Below are 18,815 nucleotides of genomic sequence, written 5' to 3'. Positions count from 1 at the left end.
AGTTCTAAGGAATGCTGCATGAGTGATGAAATGCTATTCAGGTTTATCTGGGACCTACTCAGGTCCTATTCTTTCAAAGAGTATCAGGATGGGCAGTGAACATCTGTAGACAGTTTTATTAGGCACTCTAATGAGCTGCTATAACCTTTCCCCCAAGAATCTGACTTCTTAGGCTGCCAGCAGTATCCAGAGGCACCAGCATCTCCCTGCCTTTCTGAGAGTTAAAATAAACAGTTTTAGGTTCTTGTGTCTTTTACATTTCCTTTAAGCTGCATGTTTTGGCTGTGGGCCCAAGTGCCCAGGGAAAGCTTCCAGTGCTAGCTCTAAACCTTGCCACATGGTTCCCAGGATAAATGACCCTTTGAAAAACTAAGGTACCTACATGGGTGGTTCCTTCCATATTCTGGACCTGCTAGGATTTCCCTCACTTCCTCTGGGGTCTAGAAGTCCCCCTGCACTGCCTGCAGGGAACAGTCACATCAGCAGTGAAAATGCTCTTGTTCTGGAGAAGGGCCCCATTTCACCTCAGGTACAAAGTATTACCATCTGAATACTGTAGAAATCCAACAAGCCCACAACAGATGTATCATGCTGAAAGAAGATGTGCATCACTGTGTGCAAGAGATGAGGTATAGGATTTTCTTTATTGCGCAAGGAATGGCTTGTGTGATAAAGGAAGCCTTTGAGACCTGAAGTGATTTATCCTTTTGCACATGCAGATAGTCAATACTGAGGGGCAGCCACACTAATAACTTAGTGCAGGAAAGCCTTATGGACAATGATCTTGGTCAGCAGGAATTTGTATGTGCAGACGTGGGGAGCAAGAAGAGCAATCTGCAAGGAGGAGGTGATATACATATGTTTTAAATTGTGCATTCATAATAATATTGGGGCTGTTACATGCAACCTGGCTTTCAATACTGTTTGCACCTTCAAATGGTTCAGGGTGATCATACTGCTTTGTTTGGAATAGGTGCATGTCCTATGGCTTCCTACTGAAATCCAGTACCTTTTCATACCACAAATGTTCCAGGGGTTTTATGACCTGCTTTTGTTGTGCTATATTATTATTATTATTATTATTATTATTATTATTATTATTATTAATCAAATTTGTATATCACCCTGCATTTGAAGATCACAAGGTGGTTCACAATATAAAAATACAAAATGAGAACACAAAATACATAATAAAAACAAGAACAAAAAACCCAATAACTCCCCTCCTATAAATATATTTGAAAGGACATAGTGTGAACTATAATACAAGAGTTCCCCTCCAGATGGCAATAACACAGTAACATTGGGGAAGCATTCTACAAATTCTACAAATAAAGTAGAATTATGTGCAGATGCCTAGTATATATCCATCACTAATACACTATTATTGTTTGGATGACATGTTGCAGAATACACCAGCAAGAAAATGCCAGTTTGTAGGGGTCCCAATTCACATGCAAAATTAAAAGCCCAAGTAAACAAAAAATCAGATATGAAGACTCCTCTCTTTTAAATGTGACCCGTTAATTCTGATTTGCATTTTAATTCTTTGCTAGGCAAGATGAAGGGAGGGAGTAAGTGTGTTGCTGGGTAGGTCCATACTTGTAACTAAACACTCTTAGCAGTTTTCCCCAAAGAGGAGGCTGAGGGAAAAGAGGAGATACTTTCAAGCCAGGGAACTCAAGAGCTTGGAGGGCTGCTAAAAGCACTTTTCCTGAAACCCAGAGCATTTTGAGATAAAGGTGCTTGTTCAATACAACTTGAGAACAGGACGATTCCAGGTCCCCAGAGCCACAATTGTTAATGCACCTTATGCTAGAGGCCCCAGCAAGCACCCACTTCTTCATTTTGCCATTTTACTGTCACCTCAGTATTTTCAAAACCCACTGGTTTATAGTGCAATTCTACTTAGAAGTAAGCCCTGTTGAATTCAACAGCATTTACAGTATTCAAGTGAGTAAAGGACTGCAGCTTAAGTCACCAGTGCTATTGGGTACATCATGGAGAGGTGGCTTGCTGTACCGCGTAGTCCAGTATTGTGAACTAGTAGAGGACTGGGTTAATGGGAGAGTGTGTGCTAGTAAACCAAATGTGTTTCCTGTGCTTCCTTGGATTTCAGTGGAAACACAGAACCTTTGCATGTGAAGAATCTTGCAGCATCTTAGACACTGCCAGGCTCAAACTCCACACCACAGGATACATAACAAAAGCAATATGAGACTAACATCCACTGGATGAAAAAAAATCTCTGCCCTAGATGTTCATTTTATACTGTTTTTAAATTGCAATTATAGTTAGCTGTTTTTGTTTGTAAATTACCTTGACACTTGCCAAAGGCCATTCATAAATTAATAAATAATTGCATTTTTTATTTTGGGGAAAGTTGATGTAACTGACCCTCCAACCCACTTCACACAGCCTGCAGGAGAAAGTGCTTTCATTTTCCTTACTAGATTGGCTCTAGCTGCTGGGTGGAAGTGCAGGAGATTCTCTGAGGCACAGGCCCCAAGGGTGGGAAAGAGTTGGTTATTTTATCCCTCTGTTGCCGGAAGCCACCAACTTGTGATTCCCAGCTGCAGCACATTTCGTTTCTGAAGCGTGATGCAATTGGATGGCCTGGTCAGCAGTGCTTCCTTAACAAGCCTTTCAGCAAAGCCTTCACATAAAGCTCAGCCAATCCTGTGATTCTGGCAGACGCTTACTCATGCAGACTCAGCTGGGAGACCTCACTGTTCAGAAAGATTCAGTCAGAGTTTCAAGTAGATTGTTCCTCTCTCTCCACTGAGAGACTTAAGGGCTACACCAGGGTTCCCTTTACCATTCCATCCCCCTTTTTCCAGTGTGACTGGGAGCCAAAAGCATTTGCTTTTCCTGCCCCCTCTGGGCACTTTTTCTTATCACCATTCAAACAAGAGGAATAGACATCCCATGTAGCAGATCCTGATGCCTGTGTGTTGCTATCCCATTATAAACACTCCAAGCAGACAGATTCTATTTTGCAGAATGAAAACAAGTGTGGCTGAAGCTTAGTAGCTTGCTTCTGTGAGTGCTGCTCTCTTGATGCTTAGTGTGAAAACCTGATGGCCCTCTTACCCTGCAAGTCCAGTTAGACAAGATGCCATTGCTGTCTCACCACTACCCTGATGCTGGCTGCCGAGTCATCCAGCCTTTCCTGTCAACCACGGGCAGAAGACCCAAGCCTAGAGGACCAGCAACACATGCAGCTGCTCGGAGTAGGTGCTTGTCATAGGCTCAGGCAGTGAAAAGTATGAAGATCTCACTCTTCATGTAACTTGCCTGTAATGTATAGGAGGAATATAACAACTGAGGGACAGTCAGGTTGCAGAATTGCAGGACCCCACTGCATAAACCTGCATAAAATTCACCTAATAATGAAAAGTGTGCATTTCTGATTCTTGGGAGGCCCTTTGATGTCAGAGCCTTCCTCTCCAGTGCTGATGGCTCCTCTGAAGCTCTAGCCTACTTGATGTCATAAGAGTTTTTAAAGGGGAGGATTTCTGGGAAGTGGCTGAGATCCAGAGGATTCTAAACCCTCCCACTCCCCTACCATACCCTCAAATTGGGAGATTTAAACATGCTTCAGAGTATGTTTAAACTCCCACCAACCCACTATTTCCCCTACCATTGGACACAATTAAAAACAACCAGGAAACAGATGGAAATATCATTTGTTCCTCCGGTCTCACTTATGCTGATAGCTCAAGCTCAGATAAGGGCGTTAAGCTACCTTGATAACTCCCACATTAGGATTGCAGTCTACTTTGAACATAAGAGTCTGTTGAAGAGAATAGGACCTACAAATGCCCACACTGGCTTTTGAATGAGAAATTCAGTATATGTCCTAAATAAAATTTTAAAGTAATAAATATGCATATGTCTAGTGATGCAAAGGAGGTTAGTGCAATGTCCATAGAAAATTGTAGGCTATTACTAACTTCTGCTTCTATGGTAAGGAGATATATATATATATATATATATGCATGTATTTTTTTAAAAAAATATATTTATTTATGGAACACCCATTATATGTGCTTTTCATTTCATGTGTAGCTTACATAGACAATAAAATACCAAAATAGAATTTACAATAAAATAACACTTTTAATATTTAATAAAGAAAATTTACAAAGCAGGGAGCTAAACAAAAAAAACCTAAAACCAACAAAACACAGTAGCCAAAACAATTTAAACATGGCATCAAACACAGCAAAAGAGAGCTTGGTGGAAAAATTAGAGCACCTGATAGATTGTCATTAAAAGTCCTGTGACAACAGGAAGGGCTTCTTCACCTACAACTAAAAAATCATGGAGTGTTGGTGCCAGGCAAACCTCTCTGGGGAAGGCATCCCATAAGCTGGGGTCTGCAGAAGGTCCTCACCCACAGATCACAGTGATTGGGTATATACAGGGTATAATATTTCAGGTATCCTGGTCCCATGCTGTAAAGGACTTTATATACCAAAACCAACACCTTGAACTTAGCCTAGTAATAGTTTACAGAGGTACATTCCACTCCAACCCCCTATCTGCCTTAGAGCTGTCATGGGTACCTCTAATTTACCCTCAGTGGACTGAAGCTTAGTTGACTCTTTCACATTGTGGCACCTTCAATTGCCATTATTCATATTTTAATTAAGAAATGCACTCAGGATTCTGATGTCTGAAATCTATGTCAAGACAAATTAATACAGATCTACAAGTTGGCGGCAAAGGAAAGATGGAATGGTGCTCCTGGTTCTGTCTTCTGTAGGGACACACACTAGCACAGGATTTTTTTAAGCCAGAAACTGGGAAGAGCAGTATTTGCCTCTTGAACAAATGGGCAGAAAGAAACAACAACAAAATAGTTTATTTCTTACTCTCTTTGAAGAAACTAGAACAGTAATGCCAGGCTATCCCAGAAAGCACTTGTACACACACTCTCCAACCCCTATTGGGAAAAGCAGGCTTTTGAACTATCTTAACAGACAGCTCTGAAGGCACTCGCAATGGATTGGTGGATACTGATAGGATACAGTGAACACACAGCACAGCTCCAGCTAGCAGTAAGCACTTCCCGGAAGAATATCATTCAAGTGTGCTGGCTTAAGCAGCACGATGAGCAAATGTTTTCCTGCAGCATTGGCTCTCTTTTAGGAGAGGAGGAACGGTTAAAGACTTCAGACTTTTTGCTTTTTTGAGAGGACCTCTTACCTTCTTCCTTCACCATTTTCTCAGCCTGGCAGCAAGAGCATACTATGCCAGGTAACAGGGGTATCTCTGGACTCATACCTTTTAGCTCTATAAGGGTTAGTGTGTGTATGGTGTTTGCAGGATTGAGACTTTATAGAGATATGGGGGGAAATATTCAGACTAGTAATCATTAGTTCACCATTCCAAAATCTCTAGCTGTTCCACTAGAAAACTGCAGAACAGCTTTGGTTGGGAAAGAAGGAAATAGGTAGTACTACTTCTTTAACAGCCAAGACAAAAGGAAAGCCAGGTTCAGCACTGTCCAGACCATAGCACCGGACTACAGACCAGTTAGGCTTACCTTTCAGCTAAGGCACCTGGTGAAAAAAGTAGCAACACACACACACACACACACACACACACACACAAAATCATTCAAAGACAGACGGGAAGCTGTCCAGTACTGACACAGACTTTCATAAAACTGCTGTGGGTAGGGGGGCATCTCAAAGCTTGGCACCTGCAGAATTCTTGGCATTGGCACTCAAAAAGCTGAGAAGATGCCACTGCCATCCAGGTCTCAGTTGATCGGAGGAATTGTTGGAGAATCTGGGTCTCTGTAAGCCACTTTTGTAAACATTATTACTCATCCCCCTGAAAAATAAGGGGTTCTGTTTGCAGACAAGAAGACTTGCACATATACTTCCTCAGACTACAATAAATAAATATTCACCAAGTTTAATGTTTGTCCAATGGGTTGTGTATCTAGCAAAACTATATTAAAGCAATTCTTGGCCTCATTTAATTTGAGCTTTAGAAATAAGGCTCCAGAGAGAGATTAACATATATGATCATGAGCAAGGTACCTGCAGTATTGCATCTATCAAAAGCTAGGATGCATGATTTTGTGCAGCTAGGTATCTGCATGTCAGGTAATGAAAAGAGTGGCTATTAAGAGCTTCCCCATAGCAATACATATGTGTAATTTTTTTAATGGTTCAGGTTTTCATGCAGAAAAGCAATAAACCAGGTATTTCCCAGTTACATACAAGGACAGGCAGGCAGGCAAATATACCCAGGGATCTAACTCCTTTAAATATTTATAGGATGTCTTGTGTGTGAGGCTGTGGTTTTGAAGGTAGATTTAAGCAGAGAAGGACTCTTTTAAAATATCATTTGATAGGTTTACCAAATCAAGTTCTATGAATGGTACTGGAGAAGGGAGACTGCACCTTCAGCCTATAATTCAATCCTAGGTTTTAATTTAAATTCATATTTACTTAATTTTCCTTAAACAAACAGTGCAAACTCTTAGTAACTGTCCTTATTGGGATAAATTTTAAGTTGACATCAATATAATAATCAGACAGTATCAACTAAAGCTGTGTATAAGCAAAGACTTTGAATAAGAAAGAATTTAGCAAATATACTGATTAAAGTTTTTTCTCCAACAATTAAAAATGTCACATTAAATATAAAATAGTTCCATTGTATTGTCGGCTGTCATACAAGGTCTGTTAGTAACAAATGTTAGTATAACAAGGATAATAGACTAGAAACAATACCCGATTGCTGCCTCTGTACAGTATGATATAGAAAGGTGAGGTGTAACTTAATTCACTGATAGCCACCCATTCTAATTGACTATGATACTATGTGCAGGGGGGTGGGGAGGATAGGGTGTTCATGAAGAAAAAAGTCTCTTTGAAGAGGCTAGAGAAAACTTCTCTCGAGAAGAAATGTAAACAGATCTTCTGCTGTCTTTCTGTACAAAAAGGCAGATCCCGAGTCACAACCCTTTAAGCAATAACACACTTGCTGATATAAATCAGCCTTCTGGTTTGAGGAGCTTTGCAACAGTCCATCTCTCCGGCTCCCCTCTTAAGATCCCAGTGTCATTTCTGCATCTCAGCCCCAGAGGCTGCTTTGACTTGCCATGTAGAGGGAAGCAGCCCTCAAGAGTTTCTGATCTGTGAAGCCCTCACATTAATACATCAGCTCTACTTATTTAACAGCAGCCATTTCCTTTTCCTCCCCTGTGCTGTGGAGTTGATTTTGTTCAAACAAGAAAATTTCCAAATCAAAATACAATCAAAGCATTTATAGACTGTGCAGCTAAATTAGGAAAAGAAATGCTGAGAAGGCTGCATACTCCTGGTATTAGGTGTTGATTGCACATATCCATTGCGAAGGAGCAGACAGAATGCGAATTCTGATAAATACGGTACCTTCAAATAGTTTACTAGTACCATGCCTAACATTTGTTTAGCAGCAACTGTTAGGAACTTTATACAGAAGTAATATATTGCTAGCTTAGTGGCCATACATCTAAGTTGACCCACATTTTCACAGCATTAGATGTGTTTACTTTTGCAAGCTGCATTCTCGCTCCTTTGCTACATTTTCAAGCAGCAACAACAAAATTACTGTACATACCCTGAGGTGTCTTTCAGCAAGGAAGGTTACATCTTAGAAAAGAAGCTCAAGTCCATTGACCCCAAGGCAGTATAACTTTACCATGGCTCAAGGCAACAGGCAAGTTGAGCTAATAGAACTTTCAATCCTGTAACCTCTGGCTTAAGTGTACCCCTCCCCAGTTTAATTCAGGTGCGGGGGGGGGGGGGAGCAGTCCTACATCCGAAAATAGCACAACATTGCAGCATTTCCAATAGCTTTTATTCCACAAGTTACTTCAATTTTTACCATTTGATCTCTTTGTATAACTCAGTTTAGAGTGATGAGTCAGTCTCATCCATGTTTGGGACTGTTATGGATCTCCTACTTCAGTTTACAGAGGGGGACTACGGTATATTCAGCCAAATCAGTGCTTGGCAGACCAAATGCCTTACAGCAAGAATCCCCACCTCACCTTTTCTATTTCCAGCACTTTTGTCTTAAGAGACAAAAAAAGCTAAATAAACTTGCTGGTTTTCACAAGGTGCTCCTACCTATGTAGCCATTTCACAAAAGAAAAGTTTGTCATTTCTTGTATTTTTCTTTAGGTAAATATTTAATTGGGGGGGGGGTCTTACAATGTGCCTTTTTCCAGTGTTAACACCACATTTTCTCTGAATGTATGTGTTCAGTTGTTCACAGCAGTTATAGTGAGCTGTCTGCTCACCCAGGAACATTTCTCTATTAATAAGAGTATTTTTTAATTAATACCCATCTGGCAAAAACTTCAAAAAATACAGCAGTTCACAAGCTGTATCAAGCACCTCTATTTGATCTCTGAGATACTATTGAGCCCATATCATTTTGGGCAATTTTGTTCTCTTCTGCGTTAGGAAGAAGAAAGCTTCCAATTTCTTCCATCCTGCCTAGAAGTCAGAGCTGTTCTTCCACCTCTACTTCTGGCACCTGCCAAAGCTTAAGCCCATAGTTAGCCAGGTTTTGATTATCTCCCCTACACCTTTTCCAGAGGCAGCTAAAAATGCCCCAGAGCACACCACTCTTTTGCTACTGCATATTAACCCTTCTTCTGCCTTAGTGGTAAAAGCAGCCTTCTATTTAGGGTAACTTAGATCTGGAAATCAGAGCGGAACAAGACTACAAGGGGGGGGGGGGCGAACAGCTGAGAAAGCCAATTAAAGAATGATGCTTGGATCATCGTATTAATTGTACAGACAGATGTGCTTTGGCATGTTTACACTGATAGAATCCACATGTGAAAGGAGATGGAAGGACTGCAGTACACAAGCCAGCTAGCTGGGCTGAGGCACATACAGACAAACTGGGGGTGGAAGAGGTGCCCATGATCTCTGGATAAGACACTATTTGCAGCAAAATTAAACACCCTACACCTCCCCAGATGTTCTCTCGCTTCCTTAGTAGAAACCCAAGCACTTTGGTTTGGCCCCCATCCCTGTCGCTTTTCTGCAGAGCTCAAATGCCAAGAGTAGTAGGAGGCATTCCTGCTACACAGATTGATCATCAATTTGGATTTCCTTCCCCAGGGATGAGGGGCACAAACTATAGTTGACAAACTGAAAAAATGCACTCAGGAGCGTCCAGCACTCTCATTTCTAGAAAAATTAATTATTTTTTTAAAAAAACATTTTGCCATCAAACTAAAACAAAGAGAAAACAAACGTGTGGGTACCAAGTACCCGAAAGCGGTCACATAAATATCTGCAAGGCAGACACGGCACCTCCGCACGCCTCCTACGGATACATTCACCATTATGCATACTTGTTATTACATACACACGAATAGTGGTTGCAGAATGTCTCGAATTAAATACGTACAGTTTTAATCTGTTAGCTAGCATCTAAAATACCGAGAAAGCTCCGCTCGTTCGGTGCATTCGCTGCGACACGTTCTAAAAAGCCACCCAACCCCAAAGGAAAAAGCCGCTGAAGGATGCGTGCCTGTATCAATTCGGCAGTCCCCGTTTACCGGTTGTCTTTGAGCAAACAAACATGTCCAGAGCCGGCCTCGCCACCCCAGCAGAAATGCAGGAAGCTGGAAGGGGAGGCAGAACGGCGCCCTTCCGAAAAGGGAATCAAAGTGCGGCGGAGGGCAGAAGATCTCCGCTCCAGCGGCTCCCGTACTTCCACGCCAGCCGCCTTTGCCGACTTCTTCGGCCATTCCGGGGGGAAAGAACTTGGGTGGTGAGGCGGGGAGGAAGCTTCCTCCAAAGGCTCCAAACCCAGCGGCTGGCCGAAGCGACTCAGCGGGGCACGAGGAAACGGCGCAGCCCGTTACGGGGGCCGCGAAGAAGCGACCTTTGGTGGGGAACGCAGGAATGCAGCTGCTTCCTCCTGCGGCGACGGCACACCCGAAGCCCGAGACGAGCAAAGCCGGCCAACTCGGGGGCAGAGGATCGGGGCCGCGGCCAAGTTGGGCTCCTCCCGCCGAGCAGCAACTTTCTCGGCAACTTCCCGCCGCCGCCGCTGCAGCCCCGTCCCACCGCGGGGGAGGGGACGAGGAGGCGGCCCTGCGGCCGAGGAGCCCGATGGAATGCGGGGGGGGGGGTAGCGGCCCGGACTGGTCCCCGTTCCCTCTCTCCGCCTTCCCCCCTCCCGGTTTGGGAGAGCTTCCTCCTTTTCTCCTCCCTCTGGCCCTCCTGGCTGCCCCGCCGGCCCCCCTCCTATCTCCCTCCTCACTTGCCCGCTCCCTCCCGCGCCTCCTCCCCCTCTCTCCTCCTCGCCGCCGCCGCCACCCCCCCTCCCCTGCTTCGCTCGCGCGCTCCCTCCCCCGCCGCCGCCTGGGCTGAATCTTATTGATCCAGAAGGTGGCTAATTAGCCCTTCCCGTCGTGCCTGGGTAATGAGGCACATGCGCACTGCACTAATCAGCCATTTTTTGCAGGAAACTAATTAGCAGAATAAAGATCCAAAGAGTTTTTTTTTCTCCCCAATCAGCAGATCTGAGCGCGGGCGCTTCCTGCTCCGGCCGCCCCGCCAGCCCGGCTCTCGTCCGCTCGCCTGTCCGGGCCCCCCGCTCGCTCGCTCGCCCGCCCCGCTTCTTCCTTCCTCTGCTCGCTCGCTCGCTCCGGGGGGCGCCCGCCCGCTCCCGAGAACGATGCTGCTGCTGCTGCTGGGCAGCAGCGGCGACGGCAGCAGCAGCAGCAGCGCCGGCGACGCAAGTGGAAGCGGCTCCCGCCTGGCTCTGGCCCCCGTCGCTCCTGCTCCGGTCGCCGCCTCGTCCCGTCACCGCCACCCCGGGCTCCTCCTCGGAGCGCGCCGATCCTGCAGCCTTCATGGGATCTGTAGCCCCGCCGCCGCCGCCTTCTCCCGGGATTAACCGCCTCGCCGGAGCAGCAGCAGGAGGGGGAGACGAAGAAGAAGAGGAGGAAGGAGGGAGGACGCCGCCGCCAGCCGCGTAAGTGGCAACTTTTCCGCCGCCCCGCCTGGGCTGCTTTGCATGGGGCTGGCTCGGCCAGCCCCCCGCCTGGATCGGGGCCCCCCCGGCAAACTTTGTGTCCCTCGCCCTCGCAGGTGTTTCCGACCGATCGCAAGCAGGCAGGAGAGAGAGGCGGCCCACGAGGAGAAGAATGAGCTGCCCGGGCTGGGCTGGCCGTCGGTCAGCGGCGAGGCGCGGAGGAGAGTCCGGCGGGCGGGCGGGCTGCCTCTCCGCTTTGCCTCGCCTTGGCAGGCAGGAGTGCCTCGGCGCTCGGCTCGGCAGAGGGTAGATTGATCGGCCCATCTGCATAATCGATAGGGCAGCGAAGAGGGTGGCCGGGAAATGGCTGCGATGCCCGCCCGCCGCCGCGGCTCCCCTCCGCCGGCCTCCTCGCCGCGCTTCCCGGGGAGGCAGCCCCTACCCCCTGCTCCGGAGGCGGTGCCCAGGCACGCTGCCTGCCGACATGTCACCGGAGCCCCCGAGCGCCCTCGGCCCAGCGCTCTCCTGCCTAGGTAGGGGGCACCCGGAGAGTTGCAAGCAGGAGTCCCCCCCCCCGCGCCCCAGTCCACTCCACCCTGGGGCCGGCCCCCTGTGCCTTGCTGGCTTAGTGCTGAGGAGTCGTCGTTCTGCACTTATCTAAATATTTGCAACTGCGCCTTTTTCCTTTTTTTCTTTTTTGCTGTTTCCTCATAACAAACCGAGTCGTCTCCGCGGGGAGGGTGGTGGTGGTGGTGAAGACCAAATGTCCGGGGGTTTGCGGTGGATGGTGCCAAGTGCGTCTTTCGCCCAGACCTTTGTTTTGGGTTCTGAGAAGTGCCGGCCCAAACTACCCATGGAAGCCGTGCCCCAGCTAGCCGTGGTCGTCGGGTCCTGCCTTTGGGGACGCCTTCCTCAGGGGCCAGGAATCCTGCCGTTGAGCTGAACAGGCTGGCAGCTTAGGAGGGGCAGAGGCTACCTAGAGGAATATTTCTATATTTTGGTTTAATTTTTATCTTGCTGCAGGAAGAGGGGGAAGCCCCCCTTCCCGAGCCTTGAAATTTAAGCAAATAAGGTTTGGTTTCCATATCTTGTTACAAAGCAACTTTGAATATGTAGGACATAACGCAAGACCAGCTATTCCAGTTACAGCAAACTTAGAAAGAAAGGAATGTTTCTGTCCTCATTTATTAGAAAGAGATGGGACAGGGGGAACAGGTTTTTTTTTTAAGCTGTTAGGAATTGAAATGTTTATGTAGATCGTAGTGAGCCGTTTTCTGATGTGTATGTGAGCACCCCCCTTCCAGTTAAAAAACTGAGGGAAGATTGCTGCAAGCAACACACTTTATGTATTTTTGTTCCATGTCTAGGAGGAGTGTTGGCAGGCATTATGTGGTTTTCAGTTACACAATATGTTATCATAGTTTTTAATCACTAAATTATTGCAGTGGTTATAGATTTACAGTCTTAAGGTATTGCATAGAAAAGCAATGAAAGCTTGGTATTAATCTGAGAAGTGTACTTTCTATTCATCTATATTCAAAATACTCCTGTACATTTTTAGTGGTTTTATCTATTCTTATATATAGTAAGTTTTTATATGTGAAAATCAGTGTATGTGAGAAAGATAGGTGTGTGCTTTGTGCACATGTATTTCCTCAGCGTTAGGTAGCTAACAGTTCCCATACTAGCCATGGGTATCGCAGGAGTGAGGTTTGGACCCTTTGTCAGGAGGATTATCGTTCAGGAGGCAAATGAATTACCCATACTTTATTTTTCTTTTTTTCTTTTCATAAACTACCTGCATTGAAATCAGCTCTGATTGGAAACAGCTGTGCCCTGTTTTTTGTTTGATGTTAGTGACAAAGTGTGGCCTTGCATTGCTGTTCGCTGCAGCCTCTTTTATTATTATGTAACTGAATACTTGCCAGTATTAAGAATTCAGTATTAACAACCTGGTTTCACTGTCTGGTCCTGTATGAAGTGAAATGCTGGGCTTGGTTTTGGTTATAAACAGTAATATGAATGCAACATCGGCAGAAGGGAAAACTCAGTCGAGGAGAGCTTGCGGCCTCCTCTGCTTTGGCATACTTGTGCCCCCCCCCCCCATTCCGACGATGACAGTTGCAATCCCTTATTTTTATTCTGTTGGTGCTGTGTTACTGGTATGTTTCATGGCTTTTTGTGAGAGGTCTCTTATGGAAAATATTTAGAAGTTTGTTTTGTTTTGGTCTCTTCTAAACAGGTCCTCCAGTTTGCTGATGTCATTTCCTTTCCTATTTGAACTGTTGTGCCTCCTCCAGTTTTCAGCTGGAGCCTGCGGAGGCATGTGGAAGTGCAATTGCAGAGCATGTTCTGGGTTCAAAGGCTGAGGGTCGTGTGGTGCATTTTCATCACTCTGTGGTCTCAGGGTCTGGCTAAACATTCCAGCATCAACTTTGTGGCTTGTCCTTGGGCCGCCATGTCAGGCAATGATTCATTTCAGTTTCCCTTTCTTTCTTTACATTTTTCCCTCCTCCACATCTTTAATTCTCTCTTCTGTTCTCCTTCTCCACCCTTTTTTTTTTAAAGGTCCAATGACAACTTCAATTCACTTGCAAATCGGAGGCCAGCATTAGTGGGGCGCCTGCTGTGAAAAGAAGGAAAGTGTTTCAGGGTTTCTCCCCCTCCTCCCTCCACTTCTGTTTCTTGTCTCTATTTGAACATAAAATGCATTTTTTCTCCTTTGCTTTTGGTCAGTTGACTTTCTTTAGAGAGTAAAATCAACTCTGACACTCGGACTATTCTCTGCCTGGAAGTAGGCGTTTGTCGGTAACGAAGAACTGCGGGAAGGAAAAGCAGCTTCTCTTCTGCGTCTGAGAGGGCTGCTTTGTTTTAATTTTAAAAATGTTCTCTGTATATTTGGCTCTGAGGAAGAAGAGCTGCTAGGAAGTTTGCTTTTCTGCATCTGAGCAGAGGGGAAAATGAAGTGGCCTTGACACTTGACTTGATGGGAAAACCCCAGGTCACTTTCCATAGTGCTGGCCTTTTGTTCCCGGGAACTGAGCTAAGGTGCTTTTCAGTCATACCAAAGAAATCTCCGCACACAGCCTTCCCATGGTTATTGTTGGTGCACATTAAGCAGGGAGCCACTTGGTCCCGGATAAAAAGTGTAGACCTTTGTCCAGCCTTTTAAACTCTTCCTCTTTCTCACTTTCTATCCCCCCTCCCCCCCTCCTTATGATCTTGTGGCATTTCGAGTTGAGGGAAGTTAATGGAATAGATTCCCTTAAAGAAGACTGGCCAGTAGTTGAGCAGCTGTAGAGGAACCGCTGCCTCCAAAGCAGGTGCCTGGATAGGGGCCTGCATTGTTGTTGCTCGATTACCGCACTCGCTTTTTATGAGGAATGTGTTGCGTTACAAAGGCATGAGCAGGGTTGTGTCTTAACTTGATTTTAAAGCGCTGGGTAGCGTATGTTTCAACACTGTAATCCCCGATGAGTGCATGTATCCCCCTGTTCTGTCGGCTTGAGATTGGCACTGGAAATTCAAGGAGGCAGCTGTATTATTCTTGGAGTATTTCTGGTGTGGTAACTCAGCATTGATTAGCACAAATTTGGGCTTTTTCAGAAAGACAATTTGGGAGGGAAAACTCAAAATCTCTCATTGATTCTACTAATACAACAACACAGCTTTACCAGTGTAATGGTTGTAGCAATTGAGATGACTGAACAAAGCAAAGACTTATTTTCTCTCTTGTTCTTCATTCCGCATTTTTTGGGGGGAGGGGGGGATGTTCATGGGACCCTCTCTTTACCCATATTTGTATTTGGAATTCTCCCAGGAGTGAACTAAGCAATTTAAGGTGCCTGCCAGTGCAATCTGAGTGTAATCTGAAAAAAGAGTCTTGCTAATTAAGATAAATTTTCCAGAATGGTCTTGATTTAATTTTGTCTTATTTTCTGAATTCTGTTCTCTTTCTCCCTGATGTTGCAATCCTATAGGCTGTGTTTCTACCCTGTACTTTTGTACTGTGAAGGGAGGGAAAGGGAGCCGAAATTCTTTGTTCAACCAGTCTTTTCAAAACCAGATTTGTTTTCCTTGATTTTTTCGCCCTGAGATTGTACATTTCTGAAGTAACCAATCCACAATACAGTTGTTGTTAGATGAACATATCAGGATGGAAGAATGGGGATCGAAACATCTGCATACAGGCCCTGTGCAGTGAATACTCGTGGTTTTGATTAAGTGGTTTGTCTGGGAAATCCTGATGCTGTGTAGTGCTGGGGTGGGCTTGGTACCACAGTCTGTACCTAGAAAGAGCTGCTGGGGTGACACGTCTGTAAAAGCTAAGAAACTAAGCAAATGTCTTGTAATGTGATAGTACACCATTGTTTATGTATCGTTATCACTCACTTTTTTGTTTTTTAATGATAAATAGCTATAATCTCAATTGTGCTGGGAAAATATACCTAAGAATAAAAATTTGGAGGCTAATGAACACTGTCACCTAGTTGAGGGGCTGTTCTGCATGTGAGTCAGTATGCACACAGTGGGTGTGTGTAAAAACCCAGCTGGCATCGTTTGAAAAGAGAATGGCCAACCTTCTAGAGAGCTCTTAGGGAAGAGAGGAGAAAAGGGATTGTCTGGTCCACTTGTGCTCAATTTCAGAGGAGCGCTTTGTTGTTTTGGGTTAGAGTTCTGGCACTGAAAAGAGGCCTCGACCATGGGCACATTTTCTTGCGAATTCCCCCAGGACAACTGTCAGTCAGTGAAGTGGTTATCTCCACAGCAACCACAACTTAAAGCACAATGGTGATCAAAGCTAGGGAAGTATTGTATATGTTTTCGTGGGGTGCTGTAATATGCAGCTGGTGCATAGTTTCCCTTTAAACTTTCTTCCACCTTGGGTTTTCAGGCTGGGAAGATCTGCTTTCAAGGGGCAAAAGGATAGCCATGGCAACTGCTAGATTACCCGCTTGCCTACTATAGGAGCTTGCAGGATGCCTGGAACAATCTATATCCTGGAGATTTCGTGGCTATTTCCACTTCTGGCTCTGAAGTGAAAGAAGTGGGTTTGGTGACTTGTATTTGGCCATGTTCTTGAGTTGGGAATTGTTGGTGGTTAGCTTCTGAATTCATCCTTTTAATGAGTTGGGGATCTTGGTCAGCTGTTTGGATAGTGTTGCCAAACTGCAGAAAGCACCTAGTTAACTAAACATTAAAGCTGCACAGTTAAATTTCACATCACCCTTAATTGCACAGTTTCGTTCCCAAGTGGCTGAAGAACGTATAGCTGTAATCCTTGGATTTTGTGGTGTGTGTTTTTCAGAAGGCATTTCACTTTGCTAAGGGTTTGGATGCATATTCTAATTTGGGGTAGGGTTGGAAAAGAGTTCTCAGAAAAATCCTGTAGATTGCTGAATTTCTGGACATTCCTTAATAGTGCTAGTTGTGCCCGGGAAAATCTGTTCTTAGATATAGTCCTGGGTGTTGCTCACTCATTGCCTGAGCTCTTTTTGTGGTCTGCTTAGTTTCCCCCTGAGCTTTCTTACTCCATCAGAAGTACATGAGAGACCTCTGAGAAGAGAATGTAGTGTATGATGTATGTACCAGTCAGCTGGTGGTTAAGAGTTCGTCTCTATTGCTCAAGGTATAAAATTGATTCTTCTTTGAACCCTAAGTCAACTGTTGCAAAAATATACCAGTGTTCATCCTGCTCCTTAAGCCAGGTGCATTACTGGTGTACTCTTACTGAGTTCTGTAGAAATGGACAGAGACATGCATTGGATGAATAAGTGTCTCTCCAGGCACAGTAGTTCTTGTGTGTGGGAGTGTGTCAAGAGGCTGGTTGGACTTGCAGAGAAAGGCAAGAAGCAGACTTCATATGACAATGGCTTGCAGAAGGGAAAGTGCCAGGAGAATCCTTAGAGGTCTTCTAGTTTAGCGCTGATGAGCCGTAAGAGCATTTGGGAGTGTCTTCTGAATGGGAGGGGTGAGCCCTTATCCTCTTAAAAAAGAAGGTGGGCAGTAGGCATTCTGCCGATGCAAAATGGGGTGACTGATGCTCTAAAGCTTCCACAGCCCCAGGTAAATTTGAGGACTAAATAGGCTGGGGAGACTTGAGGCCCCTTGTCCTGTTTGGTAGAGCCCGGTTGGCTTTGTGAGTGAAAGCACATGCTTGCTGAAGAAGCCCTTGATTGTTGTGTACCCACCATCCTTGTATCAGAGCCCCTCACTGTGCCAGACAGAACTGTAGATGTCAGGCTTTACACAGCAAGAAGAGCAGGCGCTGAGGGAGAGATGAGCAGAGGAGCAGCAGGGCTGGGAGCTTCAAATTAACCTTCTGCTTTGTTGATGTCTAATGTGATTCTCCCCCCCCCCCCATTGCATGCTAGCAAATTGAGAGCCTGATTCAATTTACATAAAGCTCTTAGGGGAGGCAGTTTGGGCCTCAGGAAGACCACACTTGGGCAGCAGTGCTCTCAGGCACATCTCAGCTATATGTTCCACACAATGGTACAGGTCTAGAAAAGAGGAAATTCAGGTGCCAACCTCCAGCTTGTGGTGACTTGGGTGACAGACCAGTCATCAAGCGTGTGTGTGTGTGTGTGTGTGTGTGTGTGTGTGTTCATAGCTATAGCCTGCTGCAAATTTGGCTTTGTCAGATTCCTTTTGACTTTACTCTATCCTGCTAAACTGACACCTTTATTGTAAATTCTTTTGACTTCTTACCATTCATATTTTCAAGTACTCATCAACCTTGAAAATTCAAGTTTTTGGCCTTGTCCCTAGCGTGGTTGTTTGGATCAGTTTTAGATGAACGCTTGTTGTCTGTCTTCACTCTGGTGCATCAAATTTCTCTTGAGAAGGTGGTATATTGTAGCTACTGCAGGAACCTGCAGTGGAAATTGATTATGTACTAATAGCATTTGTCTATAACACTACAGGGCTGTTTGTGACAGATGCTTTCACACAACCTGACATTTCAGTTGTCAGTTACTGTGCTGTCTTCTGTGTGTGAGACAGCAGCCCCTGCTACACAGTAAAAGCCCTTTAAAACCTCATTGCCAGCATTCAGCTTGTCTATTTTATTTCTAGCTACTTGCATTCCTGTGAAATTTGACAAATGTGTCTGGGTGGTAGAGAGAGGCTTCACAAGTAGCAGTGCTCATTTCTGCTCTAAGATCAGATGTAATCCTGGACTTGATAAGCCAGTTATTGAAACCTAGTCCTGCTATTCTCCAGTCTGGCATAAGCAGCTTTTAAGGCTGGTGGAAACAGCTACCAGGCAAAGTAGGACCAGGACTGGCTTCACAGTCCAGCCTGTGCATTGGTTGATCGGGAGCAGCAGTGGAGGAGTTGGAGTTGGGTCATTCTCATCTCTGAGTTCAGCAAGGGATGGTATTCCATGTTAGCTGGTCCCTACCAGAGCTGTAAGGGACACGGGTGGCGCTGTGGGTTAAACGACAGAGCCTAGGACTTGCCGATCAGAATGTCGGCAGTGCGAATCCCCACGACGGGGTGAGCTCCCGTTGCTCGGTCTCTGCTCCTGTCAACCTAGCAGTTCAAAAGCACGTCACAGTGCAAGTAGATAAATAGGTACCGCTCCGGCAGGAAGGTAAATGGCGTTTCCATGCGCTGCTCTGTTCGCCAGAACTGGCCACATGACCCGGAAGCTGTAAAGCGAGATGAGCGCTGCAACCCCAGAGTCGGCCACGACTGGACCTAATGTTCAGGGGTCCCTTTACCTTTTTACCAGAGCTGTTCTCATCTCAGGTCTTTCTGCCCTGCCTATGGGCTTAGTAGCTGTTGATGGT

General features: G+C 45.4%; 1 protein-coding gene across 20 annotated transcripts in view; it reads left to right on the top strand.

Annotated features, from left to right (window-relative positions):
• The window catches only part of ZFHX3 (zinc finger homeobox 3), a 402,702-nt gene that overhangs the window by 224,643 nt on the left and 159,244 nt on the right, over positions 1-18,815 (top strand). For 4 of the 20 annotated variants that reach the window (XM_083752178.1, XM_083752174.1, XM_083752177.1 and 1 more), the window contains exon 1: positions 10,364-11,019. The exons of 13 other annotated variants lie outside the window; for them this stretch is intronic. The gene's annotated coding sequence lies outside the window, so the exon portion shown is untranslated. Of the gene's footprint in view, positions 1-10,363; positions 11,020-11,430; positions 11,553-18,815 lie in introns of those variants that run through there. 3 more of the 20 variants (XM_083752180.1, XM_083752182.1, XM_083752175.1) reach the window with 2 other exon arrangements.

Source organism: Podarcis gaigeae (assembly GCF_964106915.1).
Source record: "Podarcis gaigeae genome assembly, chromosome: 8".
In the NCBI taxonomy this organism is placed as follows: Eukaryota; Metazoa; Chordata; class Lepidosauria; order Squamata; family Lacertidae; genus Podarcis; species Podarcis gaigeae.
Note: the sequence above shows the minus strand (reverse complement) of the source record. Positions and strands in the feature narration are given on the sequence as shown.